The sequence below is a fragment of the Kogia breviceps genome, unplaced genomic scaffold, assembly GCF_026419965.1.
Source record: "Kogia breviceps isolate mKogBre1 unplaced genomic scaffold, mKogBre1 haplotype 1 scaffold_57, whole genome shotgun sequence".
In the NCBI taxonomy this organism is placed as follows: domain Eukaryota; kingdom Metazoa; phylum Chordata; class Mammalia; order Artiodactyla; family Physeteridae; genus Kogia; species Kogia breviceps.
In genome coordinates, this window is record NW_026712012.1 from 365,837 (window position 1) to 387,309 (window position 21,473).

Genomic DNA, 21,473 nt, shown 5'->3' on the forward strand with positions numbered 1-21,473 from the left:
AAGGCGCCGAGTCTCCAAGTGGGGAGATTGTTAGTAAGGGGGCCTGAATGGAGAACACGAGCACCAGGAGATGAAAACTGAGGTGAGTTTCAGAAAGCTTTCCCGATCCCACGGTGTAGCATCCGCTGGGTTTCCAATGAGTGCTTTCGCTGTCGGAAGATTGCGTTGAACCTGGAGACTTGGGACCCATGGAATGGGGAGCACGCAGGATTCCTTTCAAGGGTCTGCATTTGCTTTCCCAACCTCACCAATCGTCTCAGCCCCAAGAGTGTCCAGCCTTATGTCTTCTGCCGCTGGGGCTGTAGATGTGGTCAATCCTGGTTGCATGCCAGTCCCTGAACGCATTTTGGAAGAATTTCTCTCTGTTTTGCCCTGCTTGTTTCTTCTTTATGTTGGAAATGTATCCTCAGAATGGGTCTGAGCTGATTTTCCCTGCTGGTTTTAGGCCGCTTTACACACACTTGATGCACTTACACAGAGATATCAAGACTTAGCTTTTAAGATGCTTACTAGTCGGATAGATACTTGTGCGATGAACAGGGTCTGGTGAGTCCAGTTGATTGAGCAAGGAGTAGGTCGTGTCCATTCCATATTCGGTTTTCGGAAGGGTATCTGTGCTCATTTCAAACTCGAGTTTTATGCGTCACCCCACCTCACCTTTCCCCTGAAGCAGGCATAAGTGTGTTTTCTAAAAGCGTGACTCTGTTCTGTTTGGGGATTCAGTGCATGGGGAGCGATTTTTACATTCCCTCGATAAGTGATATCATAAGTTTCTGTTTTTGTGGGACTTATTTCACTGAGGATGATCGTACCTAAATCCACTCAGGATGCTGCTACCAGCCTCATGACGTGGATTTCATGGCTGAGTGACACTCCATTGGACCTACGTAGCACCACTTGTCCACTTGTCCACTTGTCTTTGTCCACTTGTCCACTCGTCTTTGTCCACTTGGCTCTTTCCTGGGATATGAAACGTGTACCGGAGTGGAGGTTCTTGTCAAGACAGCAGCCCTCAACTTTGGGGTCCCTGTGTCTGGTTGATTTTTTCATTTTCCCAAGGTCAACGCCCATGTGTGGAAGTGCCCTATGCTCTGTGGTTCTGTGTTTTCCATGGTTTGGGAAAGAGGATACACTTGTGAAGATTGGCTGTTGGCCATTGACATCCCGCCCATCAGCTTAACAAGGCTCCCTTGACTCCGTGGCCTGTCCTGCCTTTCTGGTTTTTAGACTTTTTTCGCCTGGCCCTTTTGCCGCGGGGGGGGGCGAGAGATTTCTTTGTAGTGCTGATTTGCTCTCCCAGGTTGCTTGGTTGGCCAAAAAGGGCGTATGCGTTTTTTCCTGAATATATTCAGGAAAAAACGCATACGCCCTTTTTGGCCAACCGCATCATTGTCCACGTTCTGGCGCTTTTCATGTGCTATCGGGGCCATTCCGATGTACCCGTTGACATCCGTTTCCTGCAGTTCTGCCTTGCGTTCAGCGCCTCTTCGTAGCCTGACCTCAATATATTTTGGGGCGATAGTTATCGTTTAGAACTCTGCAGGTTTGGGAAGTGCAGTGCCCCTGAGCTCCATTTCCCAAGTCACTTTTTTGTGAGTGGGACGCAACACGGCTGGATGGCTTCACGCCCTATTGTCGATCCGGGGTGGCAGGCTGAACCGCTGGTGAATTCTTCTTCGTGATGGGAAATGAGAGTGACATGTGCCCGACCAAACACCTCCAGCGAGTCTCTCATTGGTTCCCCCTCTTGCAGTTCATCCTGCGGACAAATTGCAGACGGTACGAAAGAGGCATGGAAAGGCGCCGAGTCTCCAAGTGGGGAGATTGTTAGTAAGGGGGCCTGAATGGAGAACACGAGCACCAGGAGATGAAAACTGAGGTGAGTTTCAGAAAGCTTTCCCGATCCCACGGTGTAGCAACCGCTGGGTTTCCAATGAGTGCTTTCGCTGTCGGAAGATTGCGTTGAACCTGGAGAGTTGGGACCCATGGAATGGGGAGCACGCAGGATTCCTTTCAAGGGTCTGCATTTGCTTTCCCAACCTCACCAATCGTCTCAGCCCCAAGAGTGTCCAGCCTTATGTCTTCTGCCGCTGGGGCTGTAGATGTGGTCAATCCTGGTTGCATGCCAGTCCCTGAACGCATTTTGGAAGAATTTCTCTCTGTTTTGCCCTGCTTGTTTCTTCTTTATGTTGGAAATGTATCCTCAGAATGGGTCTGAGCTGATTTTCCCTGCTGGTTTTAGGCCGCTTTACACACACTTGATGCACTTACACAGAGATATCAAGACTTAGCTTTTAAGATGCTTACTAGTCGGATAGATACTTGTGCGATGAACAGGGTCTGGTGAGTCCAGTTGATTGAGCAAGGAGTAGGTCGTGTCCATTCCATATTCGGTTTTCGGAAGGGTATCTGTGCTCATTTCAAACTCGAGTTTTATGCGTCACCCCACCTCACCTTTCCCCTGAAGCAGGCATAAGTGTGTTTTCTAAAAGCGTGACTCTGTTCTGTTTGGGGATTCAGTGCATGGGGAGCGATTTTTACATTCCCTCGATAAGTGATATCATAAGTTTCTTTTTTTGTGGGACTTATTTCACTGAGGATGATCGTACCTAAATCCACTCAGGATGCTGCTACCAGCCTCATGACGTGGATTTCATGGCTGAGTGACACTCCATTGGACCTACGTAGCACCACTTGTCCACTTGTCCACTTGTCTTTGTCCACTTGTCCACTCGTCTTTGTCCACTTGGCTCTTTCCTGGGATATGAAACGTGTACCGGAGTGGAGGTTCTTGTCAAGACAGCAGCCCTCAACTTTGGGGTCCCTGTGTCTGGTTGATTTTTTCATTTTCCCAAGGTCAACGCCCATGTGTGGAAGTGCCCTATGCTCTGTGGTTCTGTGTTTTCCATGGTTTGGGAAAGAGGATACACTTGTGAAGATTGGCTGTTGGCCATTGACATCCCGCCCATCAGCTTAACAAGGCTCCCTTGACTCCGTGGCCTGTCCTGCCTTTCTGGTTTTTAGACTTTTTTTGCCTGGCCCTTTTGCCGCGGGGGGGGGCGAGAGATTTCTTTGTAGTGCTGATTTGCTCTCCCAGGTTGCTTGGTTGGCCAAAAAGGGCGTATGCGTTTTTTCCTGAATATATTCAGGAAAAAACGCATACGCCCTTTTTGGCCAACCGCATCATTGTCCACGTTCTGGCGCTTTTCATGTGCTATCGGGGCCATTCCGATGTACCCGTTGACATCCGTTTCCTGCAGTTCTGCCTTGCGTTCAGCGCCTCTTCGTAGCCTGACCTCAATATATTTGGGTGCGATAGTTATCGTTTAGAACTCTGCAGGTTTGGGAAGTGCAGTGCCCCTGAGCTCCATTTCCCAAGTCGCTTTTTTGTGAGTGGGACGCAACACGGCTGGATGGCTTCACGCCCTATTGTCGATCCGGGGTGGCAGGCTGAACCGCTGGTGAATTCTTCTTCGTGATGGGAAATGAGAGTGACATGTGCCCGACCAAACACCTCCAGCGAGTCTCTCATTGGTTCCCCCTCTTGCAGTTCATCCTGCGGACAAATTGCAGACGGTACGAAAGAGGCATGGAAAGGCGCCGAGTCTCCAAGTGGGGAGATTGTTAGTAAGGGGGCCTGAATGGAGAACACGAGCACCAGGAGATGAAAACTGAGGTGAGTTTCAGAAAGCTTTCCCGATCCCACGGTGTAGCATCCGCTGGGTTTCCAATGAGTGCTTTCGCTGTCGGAAGATTGCGTTGAACCTGGAGACTTGGGACCCATGGAATGGGGAGCACGCAGGATTCCTTTCAAGGGTCTGCATTTGCTTTCCCAACCTCACCAATCGTCTCAGCCCCAAGAGTGTCCAGCCTTATGTCTTCTGCCGCTGGGGCTGTAGATGTGGTCAATCCTGGTTGCATGCCAGTCCCTGAACGCATTTTGGAAGAATTTCTCTCTGTTTTGCCCTGCTTGTTTCTTCTTTATGTTGGAAATGTATCCTCAGAATGGGTCTGAGCTGATTTTCCCTGCTGGTTTTAGGCCGCTTTACACACACTTGATGCACTTACACAGAGATATCAAGACTTAGCTTTTAAGATGCTTACTAGTCGGATAGATACTTGTGCGATGAACAGGGTCTGGTGAGTCCAGTTGATTGAGCAAGGAGTAGGTCGTGTCCATTCCATATTCGGTTTTCGGAAGGGTATCTGTGCTCATTTCAAACTCGAGTTTTATGCGTCACCCCACCTCACCTTTCCCCTGAAGCAGGCATAAGTGTGTTTTCTAAAAGCGTGACTCTGTTCTGTTTGGGGATTCAGTGCATGGGGAGCGATTTTTACATTCCCTCGATAAGTGATATCATAAGTTTCTTTTTTTGTGGGACTTATTTCACTGAGGATGATCGTACCTAAATCCACTCAGGATGCTGCTACCAGCCTCATGACGTGGATTTCATGGCTGAGTGACACTCCATTGGACCTACGTAGCACCACTTGTCCACTTGTCCACTTGTCTTTGTCCACTTGTCCACTCGTCTTTGTCCACTTGGCTCTTTCCTGGGATATGAAACGTGTACCGGAGTGGAGGTTCTTGTCAAGACAGCAGCCCTCAACTTTGGGGTCCCTGTGTCTGGTTGATTTTTTCATTTTCCCAAGGTCAACGCCCATGTGTGGAAGTGCCCTATGCTCTGTGGTTCTGTGTTTTCCATGGTTTGGGAAAGAGGATACACTTGTGAAGATTGGCTGTTGGCCATTGACATCCCGCCCATCAGCTTAACAAGGCTCCCTTGACTCCGTGGGCTGTCCTGCCTTTCTGGTTTTTAGACTTTTTTCGCCTGGCCCTTTTGCCCCGTGGGGGGGGCGAGAGATTTCTTTGTAGTGCTGATTTGCTCTCCCAGGTTGCTTGGTTGGCCAAAAAGGGCGTATGCGTTTTTTCCTGAATATATTCAGGAAAAAACGCATACGCCCTTTTTGGCCAACCGCATCATTGTCCACGTTCTGGCGCTTTTCATGTGCTATCGGGGCCATTCCGATGTACCCGTTGACATCCGTTTCCTGCAGTTCTGCCTTGCGTTCAGCGCCTCTTCGTAGCCTGACCTCAATATATTTTGGGGCGATAGTTATCGTTTAGAACTCTGCAGGTTTGGGAAGTGCAGTGCCCCTGAGCTCCATTTCCCAAGTCGCTTTTTTGTGAGTGGGACGCAACACGGCTGGATGGCTTCACGCCCTATTGTCGATCCGGGGTGGCAGGCTGAACCGCTGGTGAATTCTTCTTCGTGATGGGAAATGAGAGTGACATGTGCCCGACCAAACACCTCCAGCGAGTCTCTCATTGGTTCCCCCTCTTGCAGTTCATCCTGCGGACAAATTGCAGACGGTACGAAAGAGGCATGGAAAGGCGCCGAGTCTCCAAGTGGGGAGATTGTTAGTAAGGGGGCCTGAATGGAGAACACGAGCACCAGGAGATGAAAACTGAGGTGAGTTTCAGAAAGCTTTCCCGATCCCACGGTGTAGCATCCGCTGGGTTTCCAATGAGTGCTTTCGCTGTCGGAAGATTGCGTTGAACCTGGAGAGTTGGGACCCATGGAATGGGGAGCACGCAGGATTCCTTTCAAGGGTCTGCATTTGCTTTCCCAACCTCACCAATCGTCTCAGCCCCAAGAGTGTCCAGCCTTATGTCTTCTGCCGCTGGGGCTGTAGATGTGGTCAATCCTGGTTGCATGCCAGTCCCTGAACGCATTTTGGAAGAATTTCTCTCTGTTTTGCCCTGCTTGTTTCTTCTTTATGTTGGAAATGTATCCTCAGAATGGGTCTGAGCTGATTTTCCCTGCTGGTTTTAGGCCGCTTTACACACACTTGATGCACTTACACAGAGATATCAAGACTTAGCTTTTAAGATGCTTACTAGTCGGATAGATACTTGTGCGATGAACAGGGTCTGGTGAGTCCAGTTGATTGAGCAAGGAGTAGGTCGTGTCCATTCCATATTCGGTTTTCGGAAGGGTATCTGTGCTCATTTCAAACTCGAGTTTTATGCGTCACCCCACCTCACCTTTCCCCTGAAGCAGGCATAAGTGTGTTTTCTAAAAGCGTGACTCTGTTCTGTTTGGGGATTCAGTGCATGGGGAGCGATTTTTACATTCCCTCGATAAGTGATATCATAAGTTTCTGTTTTTGTGGGACTTATTTCACTGAGGATGATCGTACCTAAATCCACTCAGGATGCTGCTACCAGCCTCATGACGTGGATTTCATGGCTGAGTGACACTCCATTGGACCTACGTAGCACCACTTGTCCACTTGTCCACTTGTCTTTGTCCACTTGTCCACTCGTCTTTGTCCACTTGGCTCTTTCCTGGGATATGAAACGTGTACCGGAGTGGAGGTTCTTGTCAAGACAGCAGCCCTCAACTTTGGGGTCCCTGTGTCTGGTTGATTTTTTCATTTTCCCAAGGTCAACGCCCATGTGTGGAAGTGCCCTATGCTCTGTGGTTCTGTGTTTTCCATGGTTTGGGAAAGAGGATACACTTGTGAAGATTGGCTGTTGGCCATTGACATCCCGCCCATCAGCTTAACAAGGCTCCCTTGACTCCGTGGGCTGTCCTGCCTTTCTGGTTTTTAGACTTTTTTCGCCTGGCCCTTTTGCCCCGTGGGGGGGGCGAGAGATTTCTTTGTAGTGCTGATTTGCTCTCCCAGGTTGCTTGGTTGGCCAAAAAGGGCGTATGCGTTTTTTCCTGAATATATTCAGGAAAAAACGCATACGCCCTTTTTGGCCAACCGCATCATTGTCCACGTTCTGGCGCTTTTCATGTGCTATCGGGGCCATTCCGATGTACCCGTTGACATCCGTTTCCTGCAGTTCTGCCTTGCGTTCAGCGCCTCTTCGTAGCCTGACCTCAATATATTTTGGGGCGATAGTTATCGTTTAGAACTCTGCAGGTTTGGGAAGTGCAGTGCCCCTGAGCTCCATTTCCCAAGTCGCTTTTTTGTGAGTGGGACGCAACACGGCTGGATGGCTTCACGCCCTATTGTCGATCCGGGGTGGCAGGCTGAACCGCTGGTGAATTCTTCTTCGTGATGGGAAATGAGAGTGACATGTGCCCGACCAAACACCTCCAGCGAGTCTCTCATTGGTTCCCCCTCTTGCAGTTCATCCTGCGGACAAATTGCAGACGGTACGAAAGAGGCATGGAAAGGCGCCGAGTCTCCAAGTGGGGAGATTGTTAGTAAGGGGGCCTGAATGGAGAACACGAGCACCAGGAGATGAAAACTGAGGTGAGTTTCAGAAAGCTTTCCCGATCCCACGGTGTAGCATCCGCTGGGTTTCCAATGAGTGCTTTCGCTGTCGGAAGATTGCGTTGAACCTGGAGAGTTGGGACCCATGGAATGGGGAGCACGCAGGATTCCTTTCAAGGGTCTGCATTTGCTTTCCCAACCTCACCAATCGTCTCAGCCCCAAGAGTGTCCAGCCTTATGTCTTCTGCCGCTGGGGCTGTAGATGTGGTCAATCCTGGTTGCATGCCAGTCCCTGAACGCATTTTGGAAGAATTTCTCTCTGTTTTGCCCTGCTTGTTTCTTCTTTATGTTGGAAATGTATCCTCAGAATGGGTCTGAGCTGATTTTCCCTGCTGGTTTTAGGCCGCTTTACACACACTTGATGCACTTACACAGAGATATCAAGACTTAGCTTTTAAGATGCTTACTAGTCGGATAGATACTTGTGCGATGAACAGGGTCTGGTGAGTCCAGTTGATTGAGCAAGGAGTAGGTCGTGTCCATTCCATATTCGGTTTTCGGAAGGGTATCTGTGCTCATTTCAAACTCGAGTTTTATGCGTCACCCCACCTCACCTTTCCCCTGAAGCAGGCATAAGTGTGTTTTCTAAAAGCGTGACTCTGTTCTGTTTGGGGATTCAGTGCATGGGGAGCGATTTTTACATTCCCTCGATAAGTGATATCATAAGTTTCTGTTTTTGTGGGACTTATTTCACTGAGGATGATCGTACCTAAATCCACTCAGGATGCTGCTACCAGCCTCATGACGTGGATTTCATGGCTGAGTGACACTCCATTGGACCTACGTAGCACCACTTGTCCACTTGTCCACTTGTCTTTGTCCACTTGTCCACTCGTCTTTGTCCACTTGGCTCTTTCCTGGGATATGAAACGTGTACCGGAGTGGAGGTTCTTGTCAAGACAGCAGCCCTCAACTTTGGGGTCCCTGTGTCTGGTTGATTTTTTCATTTTCCCAAGGTCAACGCCCATGTGTGGAAGTGCCCTATGCTCTGTGGTTCTGTGTTTTCCATGGTTTGGGAAAGAGGATACACTTGTGAAGATTGGCTGTTGGCCATTGACATCCCGCCCATCAGCTTAACAAGGCTCCCTTGACTCCGTGGCCTGTCCTGCCTTTCTGGTTTTTAGACTTTTTTTGCCTGGCCCTTTTGCCGCGGGGGGGGGCGAGAGATTTCTTTGTAGTGCTGATTTGCTCTCCCAGGTTGCTTGGTTGGCCAAAAAGGGCGTATGCGTTTTTTCCTGAATATATTCAGGAAAAAACGCATACGCCCTTTTTGGCCAACCGCATCATTGTCCACGTTCTGGCGCTTTTCATGTGCTATCGGGGCCATTCCGATGTACCCGTTGACATCCGTTTCCTGCAGTTCTGCCTTGCGTTCAGCGCCTCTTCGTAGCCTGACCTCAATATATTTTGGGGCGATAGTTATCGTTTAGAACTCTGCAGGTTTGGGAAGTGCAGTGCCCCTGAGCTCCATTTCCCAAGTCGCTTTTTTGTGAGTGGGACGCAACACGGCTGGATGGCTTCACGCCCTATTGTCGATCCGGGGTGGCAGGCTGAACCGCTGGTGAATTCTTCTTCGTGATGGGAAATGAGAGTGACATGTGCCCGACCAAACACCTCCAGCGAGTCTCTCATTGGTTCCCCCTCTTGCAGTTCATCCTGCGGACAAATTGCAGACGGTACGAAAGAGGCATGGAAAGGCGCCGAGTCTCCAAGTGGGGAGATTGTTAGTAAGGGGGCCTGAATGGAGAACACGAGCACCAGGAGATGAAAACTGAGGTGAGTTTCAGAAAGCTTTCCCGATCCCACGGTGTAGCAACCGCTGGGTTTCCAATGAGTGCTTTCGCTGTCGGAAGATTGCGTTGAACCTGGAGAGTTGGGACCCATGGAATGGGGAGCACGCAGGATTCCTTTCAAGGGTCTGCATTTGCTTTCCCAACCTCACCAATCGTCTCAGCCCCAAGAGTGTCCAGCCTTATGTCTTCTGCCCCTGGGGCTGTAGATGTGGTCAATCCTGGTTGCATGCCAGTCCCTGAACGCATTTTGGAAGAATTTCTCTCTGTTTTGCCCTGCTTGTTTCTTCTTTATGTTGGAAATGTATCCTCAGAATGGGTCTGAGCTGATTTTCCCTGCTGGTTTTAGGCCGCTTTACACACACTTGATGCACTTACACAGAGATATCAAGACTTAGCTTTTAAGATGCTTACTAGTCGGATAGATACTTGTGCGATGAACAGGGTCTGGTGAGTCCAGTTGATTGAGCAAGGAGTAGGTCGTGTCCATTCCATATTCGGTTTTCGGAAGGGTATCTGTGCTCATTTCAAACTCGAGTTTTATGCGTCACCCCACCTCACCTTTCCCCTGAAGCAGGCATAAGTGTGTTTTCTAAAAGCGTGACTCTGTTCTGTTTGGGGATTCAGTGCATGGGGAGCGATTTTTACATTCCCTCGATAAGTGATATCATAAGTTTCTTTTTTTGTGGGACTTATTTCACTGAGGATGATCGTACCTAAATCCACTCAGGATGCTGCTACCAGCCTCATGACGTGGATTTCATGGCTGAGTGACACTCCATTGGACCTACGTAGCACCACTTGTCCACTTGTCCAGTTGTCGTTGTCCACTTGTCCACTCGTCTTTGTCCACTTGGCTCTTTCCTGGGATATGAAACGTGTACCGGAGTGGAGGTTCTTGTCAAGACAGCAGCCCTCAACTTTGGGGTCCCTGTGTCTGGTTGATTTTTTCATTTTCCCAAGGTCAACGCCCATGTGTGGAAGTGCCCTATGCTCTGTGGTTCTGTGTTTTACATGGTTTGGGAAAGAGGATACACTTGTGAAGATTGGCTGTTGGCCATTGATATCCCGCCCATCAGCTTAACAAGGCTCCCTTGACTCCGTGGGCTGTCCTGCCTTTCTGGTTTTTAGACTTTTTTCGCCTGGCCCTTTTGCCCCGGCGGGGGGGCGAGAGATTTCTTTGTAGTGCTGATTTGCTCTCCCAGGTTGCTTGGTTGGCCAAAAAGGGCGTATGCGTTTTTTCCTGAATATATTCAGGAAAAAACGCATACGCCCTTTTTGGCCAACCGCATCATTGTCCACGTTCTGGCGCTTTTCATGTGCTATCGGGGCCATTCCGATGTACCCGTTGACATCCGTTTCCTGCAGTTCTGCCTTGCGTTCAGCGCCTCTTCGTAGCCTGACCTCAATATATTTTGGGGCGATAGTTATCGTTTAGAACTCTGCAGGTTTGGGAAGTGCAGTGCCCCTGAGCTCCATTTCCCAAGTCGCTTTTTTGTGAGTGGGACGCAACACGGCTGGATGGCTTCACGCCCTATTGTCGATCCGGGGTGGCAGGCTGAACCGCTGGTGAATTCTTCTTCGTGATGGGAAATGAGAGTGACATGTGCCCGACCAAACACCTCCAGCGAGTCTCTCATTGGTTCCCCCTCTTGCAGTTCATCCTGCGGACAAATTGCAGACGGTACGAAAGAGGCATGGAAAGGCGCCGAGTCTCCAAGTGGGGAGATTGTTAGTAAGGGGGCCTGAATGGAGAACACGAGCACCAGGAGATGAAAACTGAGGTGAGTTTCAGAAAGCTTTCCCGATCCCACGGTGTAGCAACCGCTGGGTTTCCAATGAGTGCTTTCGCTGTCGGAAGATTGCGTTGAACCTGGAGAGTTGGGACCCATGGAATGGGGAGCACGCAGGATTCCTTTCAAGGGTCTGCATTTGCTTTCCCAACCTCACCAATCGTCTCAGCCCCAAGAGTGTCCAGCCTTATGTCTTCTGCCCCTGGGGCTGTAGATGTGGTCAATCCTGGTTGCATGCCAGTCCCTGAACGCATTTTGGAAGAATTTCTCTCTGTTTTGCCCTGCTTGTTTCTTCTTTATGTTGGAAATGTATCCTCAGAATGGGTCTGAGCTGATTTTCCCTGCTGGTTTTAGGCCGCTTTACACACACTTGATGCACTTACACAGAGATATTAAGACTTAGCTTTTAAGATGCTTACTAGTCGGATAGATACTTGTGCGATGAACAGGGTCTGGTGAGTCCAGTTGATTGAGCAAGGAGTAGGTCGTGTCCATTCCATATTCGGTTTTCGGAAGGGTATCTGTGCTCATTTCAAACTCGAGTTTTATGCGTCACCCCACCTCACCTTTCCCCTGAAGCAGGCATAAGTGTGTTTTCTAAAAGCGTGACTCTGTTCTGTTTGGGGATTCAGTGCATGGGGAGCGATTTTTACATTCCCTCGATAAGTGATATCATAAGTTTCTTTTTTTGTGGGACTTATTTCACTGAGGATGATCGTACCTAAATCCACTCAGGATGCTGCTACCAGCCTCATGACGTGGATTTCAAGGCTGAGTGACACTCCATTGGACCTACGTAGCACCACTTGTCCACTTGTCCACTTGTCTTTGTCCACTTGTCCACTCGTCTTTGTCCACTTGGCTCTTTCCTGGGATATGAAACGTGTACCGGAGTGGAGGTTCTTGTCAAGACAGCAGCCCTCAACTTTGGGGTCCCTGTGTCTGGTTGATTTTTTCATTTTCCCAAGGTCAACGCCCATGTGTGGAAGTGCCCTATGCTCTGTGGTTCTGTGTTTTCCATGGTTTGGGAAAGAGGATACACTTGTGAAGATTGGCTGTTGGCCATTGACATCCCGCCCATCAGCTTAACAAGGCTCCCTTGACTCCGTGGGCTGTCCTGCCTTTCTGGTTTTTAGACTTTTTTCGCCTGGCCCTTTTGCCCCGGGGGGGGCGAGAGATTTCTTTGTAGTGCTGATTTGCTCTCCCAGGTTGCTTGGTTGGCCAAAAAGGGCGTATGCGTTTTTTCCTGAATATATTCAGGAAACAACGCATACGCCCTTTTTGGCCAACCGCATCATTGTCCACGTTCTGGCGCTTTTCATGTGCTATCGGGGCCATTCCGATGTAGCCGTTGACATCCGTTTCCTGCAGTTCTGCCTTGCGTTCAGCGCCTCTTCGTAGCCTGACCTCAATATATTTTGGGGCGATAGTTATCGTTTAGAACTCTGCAGGTTTGGGAAGTGCAGTGCCCCTGAGCTCCATTTCCCAAGTCGCTTTTTTGTGAGTGGGACGCAACACGGCTGGATGGCTTCACGCCCTCTTGTCGATCCGGGGTGGCAGGCTGAACCGCTGGTGAATTCTTTTTCGTGATGGGAAATGAGAGTGACATGTGCCCGACCAAACACCTCCAGCGAGTCTCTCATTGGTTCCCCCTCTTGCAGTTCATCCTGCGGACAAATTGCAGACGGTACGAAAGAGGCATGGAAAGGCGCCGAGTCTCCAAGTGGGGAGATTGTTAGTAAGGGGGCCTGAATGGAGAACACGAGCACCAGGAGATGAAAACTGAGGTGAGTTTCAGAAAGCTTTCCCGATCCCACGGTGTAGCAACCGCTGGGTTTCCAATGAGTGCTTTCGCTGTCGGAAGATTGCGTTGAACCTGGAGAGTTGGGACCCATGGAATGGGGAGCACGCAGGATTCCTTTCAAGGGTCTGCATTTGCTTTCCCAACCTCACCAATCGTCTCAGCCCCAAGAGTGTCCAGCCTTATGTCTTCTGCCGCTGGGGCTGTAGATGTGGTCAATCCTGGTTGCATGCCAGTCCCTGAACGCATTTTGGAAGAATTTCTCTCTGTTTTGCCCTGCTTGTTTCTTCTTTATGTTGGAAATGTATCCTCAGAATGGGTCTGAGCTGATTTTCCCTGCTGGTTTTAGGCCGCTTTACACACACTTGTTGCACTTACACAGAGATATCAAGACTTAGCTTTTAAGATGCTTACTAGTTCGTTAGATACTTGTGCGATGAACAGGGTCTGGTGAGTCCAGTTGATTGAGCAAGGAGTAGGTCGTGTCCATTCCATATTCGGTTTTCGGAAGGGTATCTGTGCTCATTTCAAACTCGAGTTTTATGCGTCACCCCACCTCACCTTTCCCCTGAAGCAGGCATAAGTGTGTTTTCTAAAAGCGTGACTCTGTTCTGTTTGGGGATTCAGTGCATGGGGAGCGATTTTTACATTCCCTCGATAAGTGATATCATAAGTTTCTTTTTTTGTGGGACTTATTTCACTGAGGATGATCGTACCTAAATCCACTCAGGATGCTGCTACCAGCCTCATGACGTGGATTTCAAGGCTGAGTGACACTCCATTGGACCTACGTAGCACCACTTGTCCACTTGTCCAGTTGTCGTTGTCCACTTGTCCACTCGTCTTTGTCCACTTGGCTCTTTCCTGGGATATGAAACGTGTACCGGAGTGGAGGTTCTTGTCAAGACAGCAGCCCTCAACTTTGGGGTCCCTGTGTCTGTTTGATTTTTTCATTTTCCCAAGGTCAACGCCCATGTGTGGAAGTGCCCTATGCTCTGTGGTTCTGTGTTTTCCATGGTTTGGGAAAGAGGATACACTTGTGAAGATTGGCTGTTGGCCATTGACATCCCGCCCATCAGCTTAACAAGGCTCCCTTGACTCCGTGGGCTGTCCTGCCTTTCTGGTTTTTAGACTTTTTTCGCCTGGCCCTTTTGCCCCGGGGGGGGGCGAGAGATTTCTTTGTAGTGCTGATTTGCTCTCCCAGGTTGCTTGGTTGGCCAAAAAGGGCGTATGCGTTTTTTCCTGAATATATTCAGGAAAAAACGCATACGCCCTTTTTGGCCAACCGCATCATTGTCCACGTTCTGGCGCTTTTCATGTGCTATCGGGGCCATTCCGATGTACCCGTTGACATCCGTTTCCTGCAGTTCTGCCTTGCGTTCAGCGCCTCTTCGTAGCCTGACCTCAATATATTTTGGGGCGATAGTTATCGTTTAGAACTCTGCAGGTTTGGGAAGTGCAGTGCCCCTGAGCTCCATTTCCCAAGTCGCTTTTTTGTGAGTGGGACGCAACACGGCTGGATGGCTTCACGCCCTATTGTCGATCCGGGGTGGCAGGCTGAACCGCTGGTGAATTCTTCTTCGTGATGGGAAATGAGAGTGACATGTGCCCGACCAAACACCTCCAGCGAGTCTCTCATTGGTTCCCCCTCTTGCAGTTCATCCTGCGGACAAATTGCAGACGGTACGAAAGAGGCATGGAAAGGCGCCGAGTCTCCAAGTGGGGAGATTGTTAGTAAGGGGGCCTGAATGGAGAACACGAGCACCAGGAGATGAAAACTGAGGTGAGTTTCAGAAAGCTTTCCCGATCCCACGGTGTAGCATCCGCTGGGTTTCCAATGAGTGCTTTCGCTGTCGGAAGATTGCGTTGAACCTGGAGAGTTGGGACCCATGGAATGGGGAGCACGCAGGATTCCTTTCAAGGGTCTGCATTTGCTTTCCCAACCTCACCAATCGTCTCAGCCCCAAGAGTGTCCAGCCTTATGTCTTCTGCCGCTGGGGCTGTAGATGTGGTCAATCCTGGTTGCATGCCAGTCCCTGAACGCATTTTGGAAGAATTTCTCTCTGTTTTGCCCTGCTTGTTTCTTCTTTATGTTGGAAATGTATCCTCAGAATGGGTCTGAGCTGATTTTCCCTGCTGGTTTTAGGCCGCTTTACACACACTTGATGCACTTACACAGAGATATCAAGACTTAGCTTTTAAGATGCTTACTAGTCGGATAGATACTTGTGCGATGAACAGGGTCTGGTGAGTCCAGTTGATTGAGCAAGGAGTAGGTCGTGTCCATTCCATATTCGGTTTTCGGAAGGGTATCTGTGCTCATTTCAAACTCGAGTTTTATGCGTCACCCCACCTCACCTTTCCCCTGAAGCAGGCATAAGTGTGTTTTCTAAAAGCGTGACTCTGTTCTGTTTGGGGATTCAGTGCATGGGGAGCGATTTTTACATTCCCTCGATAAGTGATATCATAAGTTTCTTTTTTTGTGGGACTTATTTCACTGAGGATGATCGTACCTAAATCCACTCAGGATGCTGCTACCAGCCTCATGACGTGGATTTCATGGCTGAGTGACACTCCATTGGACCTACGTAGCACCACTTGTCCACTTGTCCACTTGTCTTTGTCCACTTGTCCACTCGTCTTTGTCCACTTGGCTCTTTCCTGGGATATGAAACGTGTACCGGAGTGGAGGTTCTTGTCAAGACAGCAGCCCTCAACTTTGGGGTCCCTGTGTCTGGTTGATTTTTTCATTTTCCCAAGGTCAACGCCCATGTGTGGAAGTGCCCTATGCTCTGTGGTTCTGTGTTTTCCATGGTTTGGGAAAGAGGATACACTTGTGAAGATTGGCTGTTGGCCATTGACATCCCGCCCATCAGCTTAACAAGGCTCCCTTGACTCCGTGGGCTGTCCTGCCTTTCTGGTTTTTAGACTTTTTTCGCCTGGCCCTTTTGCCCCGGGGGGGGGGCGAGAGATTTCTTTGTAGTGCTGATTTGCTCTCCCAGGTTGCTTGGTTGGCCAAAAAGGGCGTATGCGTTTTTTCCTGAATATATTCAGGAAAAAACGCATACGCCCTTTTTGGCCAACCGCATCATTGTCCACGTTCTGGCGCTTTTCATGTGCTATCGGGGCCATTCCGATGTACCCGTTGACATCCGTTTCCTGCAGTTCTGCCTTGCGTTCAGCGCCTCTTCGTAGCCTGACCTCAATATATTTTGGGGCGATAGTTATCGTTTAGAACTCTGCAGGTTTGGGAAGTGCAGTGCCCCTGAGCTCCATTTCCCAAGTCGCTTTTTTGTGAGTGGGACGCAACACGGCTGGATGGCTTCACGCCCTATTGTCGATCCGGGGTGGCAGGCTGAACCTCTGGTGAATTCTTCTTCGTGATGGGAAATGAGAGTGACATGTGCCCGACCAAACACCTCCAGCGAGTCTCTCATTGGTTCCCCCTCTTGCAGTTCATCCTGCGGACAAATTGCAGACGGTACGAAAGAGGCATGGAAAGGCGCCGAGTCTCCAAGTGGGGAGATTGTTAGTAAGGGGGCCTGAATGGAGAACACGAGCACCAGGAGATGAAAACTGAGGTGAGTTTCAGAAAGCTTTCCCGATCCCACGGTGTAGCATCCGCTGGGTTTCCAATGAGTGCTTTCGCTGTCGGAAGATTGCGTTGAACCTGGAGAGTTGGGACCCATGGAATGGGGAGCACGCAGGATTCCTTTCAAGGGTCTGCATTTGCTTTCCCAACCTCACCAATCGTCTCAGCCCCAAGAGTGTCCAGCCTTATGTCTTCTGCCGCTGGGGCTGTAGATGTGGTCAATCCTGGTTGCATGCCAGTCCCTGAACGCATTTTGGAAGAATTTCTCTCTGTTTTGCCCTGCTTGTTTCTTCTTTATGTTGGAAATGTATCCTCAGAATGGGTCTGAGCTGATTTTCCCTGCTGGTTTTAGGCCGCTTTACACACACTTGATGCACTTACACAGAGATATCAAGACTTAGCTTTTAAGATGCTTACTAGTCGGATAGATACTTGTGCGATGAACAGGGTCTGGTGAGTCCAGTTGATTGAGCAAGGAGTAGGTCGTGTCCATTCCATATTCGGTTTTCGGAAGGGTATCTGTGCTCATTTCAAACTCGAGTTTTATGCGTCACCCCACCTCACCTTTCCCCTGAAGCAGGCATAAGTGTGTTTTCTAAAAGCGTGACTCTGTTCTGTTTGGGGATTCAGTGCATGGGGAGCGATTTTTACATTCCCTCGATAAGTGATATCATAAGTTTCTTTTTTTGTGGGACTTATTTCACTGAGGATGATCGTACCTAAATCCACTCAGGATGCTGCTACCAGCCTCATGACGTGGATTTCATGGCTGAGTGACACTCCATTGGACCTACGTAGCACCACTTGTCCACTTGTCCACTTGTCTTTGTCCACTTGTCCACTCGTCTTTGTCCACTTGGCTCTTTCCTGGGATATGAAACGTGTACCGGAGTGGAGGTTCTTGTCAAGACAGCAGCCCTCAACTTTGGGGTCCCTGTGTCTGGTTGATTTTTTCATTTTCCCAAGGTCAACGCCCATGTGTGGAAGTGCCCTATGCTCTGTGGTTCTGTGTTTTCCATGGTTTGGGAAAGAGGATACACTTGTGAAGATTGGCTGTTGGCCATTGACATCCCGCCCATCAGCTTAACAAGGCTCCCTTGACTCCGTGGCCTGTCCTGCCTTTCTGGTTTTTAGACTTTTTTTGCCTGGCCCTTTTGCCGCGGGGGGGGGCGAGAGATTTCTTTGTAGTGCTGATTTGCTCTCCCAGGTTGCTTGGTTGGCCAAAAAGGGCGTATGCGTTTTTTCCTGAAAAAAACGCATACGCCCTTTTTGGCCAACCGCATCATTGTCCACGTTCTGGCGCTTTTCATGTGCTATCGGGGCCATTCCGATGTACCCGTTGACATCCGTTTCCTGCAGTTCTGCCTTGCGTTCAGCGCCTCTTCGTAGCCTGACCTCAATATATTTTGGGGCGATAGTTATCGTTTAGAACTCTGCAGGTTTGGGAAGTGCAGTGCCCCTGAGCTCCATTTCCCAAGTCGCTTTTTTGTGAGTGGGACGCAACACGGCTGGATGGCTTCACGCCCTCTTGTCGATCCGGGGTGGCAGGCTGAACCTCTGGTGAATTCTTCTTCGTGATGGGAAATGAGAGTGACATGTGCCCGACCAAACACCTCCAGCGAGTCTCTCATTGGTTCCCCCTCTTGCAGTTCATCCTGCGGACAAATTGCAGACGGTACGAAAGAGGCATGGAAAGGCGCCGAGTCTCCAAGTGGGGAGATTGTTAGTAAGGGGGCCTGAATGGAGAACACGAGCACCAGGAGATGAAAACTGAGGTGAGTTTCAGAAAGCTTTCCCGATCCCACGGTGTAGCATCCGCTGGGTTTCCAATGAGTGCTTTCGCTGTCGGAAGATTGCGTTGAACCTGGAGAGTTGGGACCCATGGAATGGGGAGCACGCAGGATTCCTTTCAAGGGTCTGCATTTGCTTTCCCAACCTCACCAATCGTCTCAGCCCCAAGAGTGTCCAGCCTTATGTCTTCTGCCGCTGGGGCTGTAGATGTGGTCAATCCTGGTTGCATGCCAGTCCCTGAACGCATTTTGGAAGAATTTCTCTCTGTTTTGCCCTGCTTGTTTCTTCTTTATGTTGGAAATGTATCCTCAGAATGGGTCTGAGCTGATTTTCCCTGCTGGTTTTAGGCCGCTTTACACACACTTGATGCACTTACACAGAGATATCAAGACTTAGCTTTTAAGATGCTTACTAGTCGGATAGATACTTGTGCGATGAACAGGGTCTGGTGAGTCCAGTTGATTGAGCAAGGAGTAGGTCGTGTCCATTCCATATTCGGTTTTCGGAAGGGTATCTGTGCTCATTTCAAACTCGAGTTTTATGCGTCACCCCACCTCACCTTTCCCCTGAAGCAGGCATAAGTGTGTTTTCTAAAAGCGTGACTCTGTTCTGTTTGGGGATTCAGTGCATGGGGAGCGATTTTTACATTCCCTCGATAAGTGATATCATAAGTTTCTTTTTTTGTGGGACTTATTTCACTGAGGATGATCGTACCTAAATCCACTCAGGATGCTGCTACCAGCCTCATGACGTGGATTTCATGGCTGAGTGACACTCCATTGGACCTACGTAGCACCACTTGTCCACTTGTCCACTTGTCTTTGTCCACTTGTCCACTCGTCTTTGTCCACTTGGCTCTTTCCTGGGATATGAAACGTGTACCGGAGTGGAGGTTCTTGTCAAGACAGCAGCCCTCAACTTTGGGGTCCCTGTGTCTGGTTGATTTTTTCATTTTCCCAAGGTCAACGCCCATGTGTGGAAGTGCCCTATGCTCTGTGGTTCTGGGTTTTCCATGGTTTGGGAAAGAGGATACACTTGTGAAGATTGGCTGTTGGCCATTGACATCCCGCCCATCAGCTTAACAAGGCTCCCTTGACTCCGTGGGCTGTCCTGCCTTTCTGGTTTTTAGACTTTTTTCGCCTGGCCCTTTTGCCCCGGGGGGGGCGAGAGATTTCTTTGTAGTGCTGATTTGCTCTCCCAGGTTGCTTGGTTGGCCAAAAAGGGCGTATGCGTTTTTTCCTGAATATATTCAGGAAACAACGCATACGCCCTTTTTGGCCAACCGCATCATTGTCCACGTTCTGGCGCTTTTCATGTGCTATCGGGGCCATTCCGATGTAGCCGTTGACATCCGTTTCCTGCAGTTCTGCCTTGCGTTCAGCGCCTCTTCGTAGCCTGACCTCAATATATTTTGGGGCGATAGTTATCGTTTAGAACTCTGCAGGTTTGGGAAGTGCAGTGCCCCTGAGCTCCATTTCCCAAGTCGCTTTTTTGTGAGTGGGACGCAACACGGCTGGATGGCTTCACGCCCTATTGTCGATCCGGGGTGGCAGGCTGAACCGCTGGTGAATTCTTCTTCGTGATGGGAAATGAGAGTGACATGTGCCCGACCAAACACCTCCAGCGAGTCTCTCATTGGTTCCCCCTCTTGCAGTTCATCCTGCGGACAAATTGCAGACGGTACGAAAGAGGCATGAAAAGGCGCCGAGTCTCCAAGTGGGGAGATTGTTAGTAAGGGGGCCTGAATGGAAAACACGAGCACCAGGAGATGAAAACTGAGGTGAGTTTCAGAAAGCTTTCCCGATCCCACGGTGTAGCAACCGCTGGGTTTCCAATGAGTGCTTTCGCTGTCGGAAGATTGCGTTGAACCTGGAGAGTTGGGACCCATGGAATGGGGAGCACGCAGGATTCCTTTCAAGGGTCTGCATTTGCTTTCCCAACCTCACCAATCGTCTCAGCCCCAAGAGTGTCCAGCCTTATGTCTTCTGCCGCTGGGGCTGTAGATGTGGTCAATCCTGGTTGCATGCCAGTCCCTGAACGCATTTTGGAAGAATTTCTCTCTGTTTTGCCCTGCTTGTTTCTTCATTATGTTGGAAATGTATCCTCAGAATGGGTCTGAGCTGATTTTCCCTGCTGGTTTTAGGCCGCTTGACACACACTTGATGCACTTACACAGAGATATCAAGACTTAGCTTTTAATGCTTACTAGTCGGATAGATACTTGTGCGATGAACAGGGTCTGGTGAGTCCAGTTGATTGAGCAAGGAGTAGGTCGTGTCCATTCCATATTCGGTTTTCGGAAGGGTATCTGTGCTCATTTCAAACTCGTGTTTTATGCGTCACCCCACCTCACCTTTCCCCTGAAGCAGGCATAAGTGTGTTTTCTAAAAGCGTGACTCTGTTCTGTTTGGGGATTCAGTGCATGGGGAGCGATTTTTACATTCCCTCGATAAGTGATATCATAAGTTTCTTTTTTTGTGGGACTTATTTCACTGAGGATGATCGTACCTAAATCCACTCAGGATGCTGCTACCAGCCTCATGACGTGGATTTCATGGCTGAGTGACACTCCATTGGACCTACGTAGCACCACTTGTCCACTTGTCCACTTGTCTTTGTCCACTTGTCCACTCGTCTTTGTCCACTTGGCTCTTTCCTGGGATATGAAACGTGTACCGGAGTGGAGGTTCTTGTCAAGACAGCAGCCCTCAACTTTGGGGTCCCTGTGTCTGGTTGATTTTTTCATTTTCCCAAGGTCAATGCCCATGTGTGGAAGTGCCCTATGCTCTGTGGTTCTGTGTTTTACATGGTTTGGGAAAGAGGATACACTTGTGAAGATTGGCTGTTGGCCATTGACATCCCGCCCATCAGCTTAACAAGGCTCCCTTGACTCCGTGGGCTGTCCTGCCTTTCTGGTTTTTAGACTTTTTTCGCCTGGCCCTTTTGCCCCAGGGGGGGGCGAGAGATTTCTTTGTAGTGCTGATTTGCTCTCCCAGGTTGCTTGGTTGGCCAAAAAGGGCGTATGCGTTTTTTCCTGAATATATTCAGGAAAAAACGCATACGCCCTTTTTGGCCAACCGCATCATTGTCCACGTTCTGGCGCTTTTCATGTGCTATCGGGGCCATTCCGTTGTACCCGTTGACATCCGTTTCCTGCAGTTCTGCCTTGCGTTCAGCGCCTCTTCGTAGCCTGACCTCAATATATTTTGGGGCGATAGTTATCGTTTAGAACTCTGCAGGTTTGGGAAGTGCAGTGCCCCTGAGCTCCATTTCCCAAGTCGCTTTTTTGTGAGTGGGACGCAACACGGCTGGATGGCTTCACGCCCTATTGTCGATCCGGGGTGGCAGGCTGAACCGCTGGTGAATTCTTCTTCGTGATGGGAAATGAGAGTGACATGTGCCCGACCAAACAC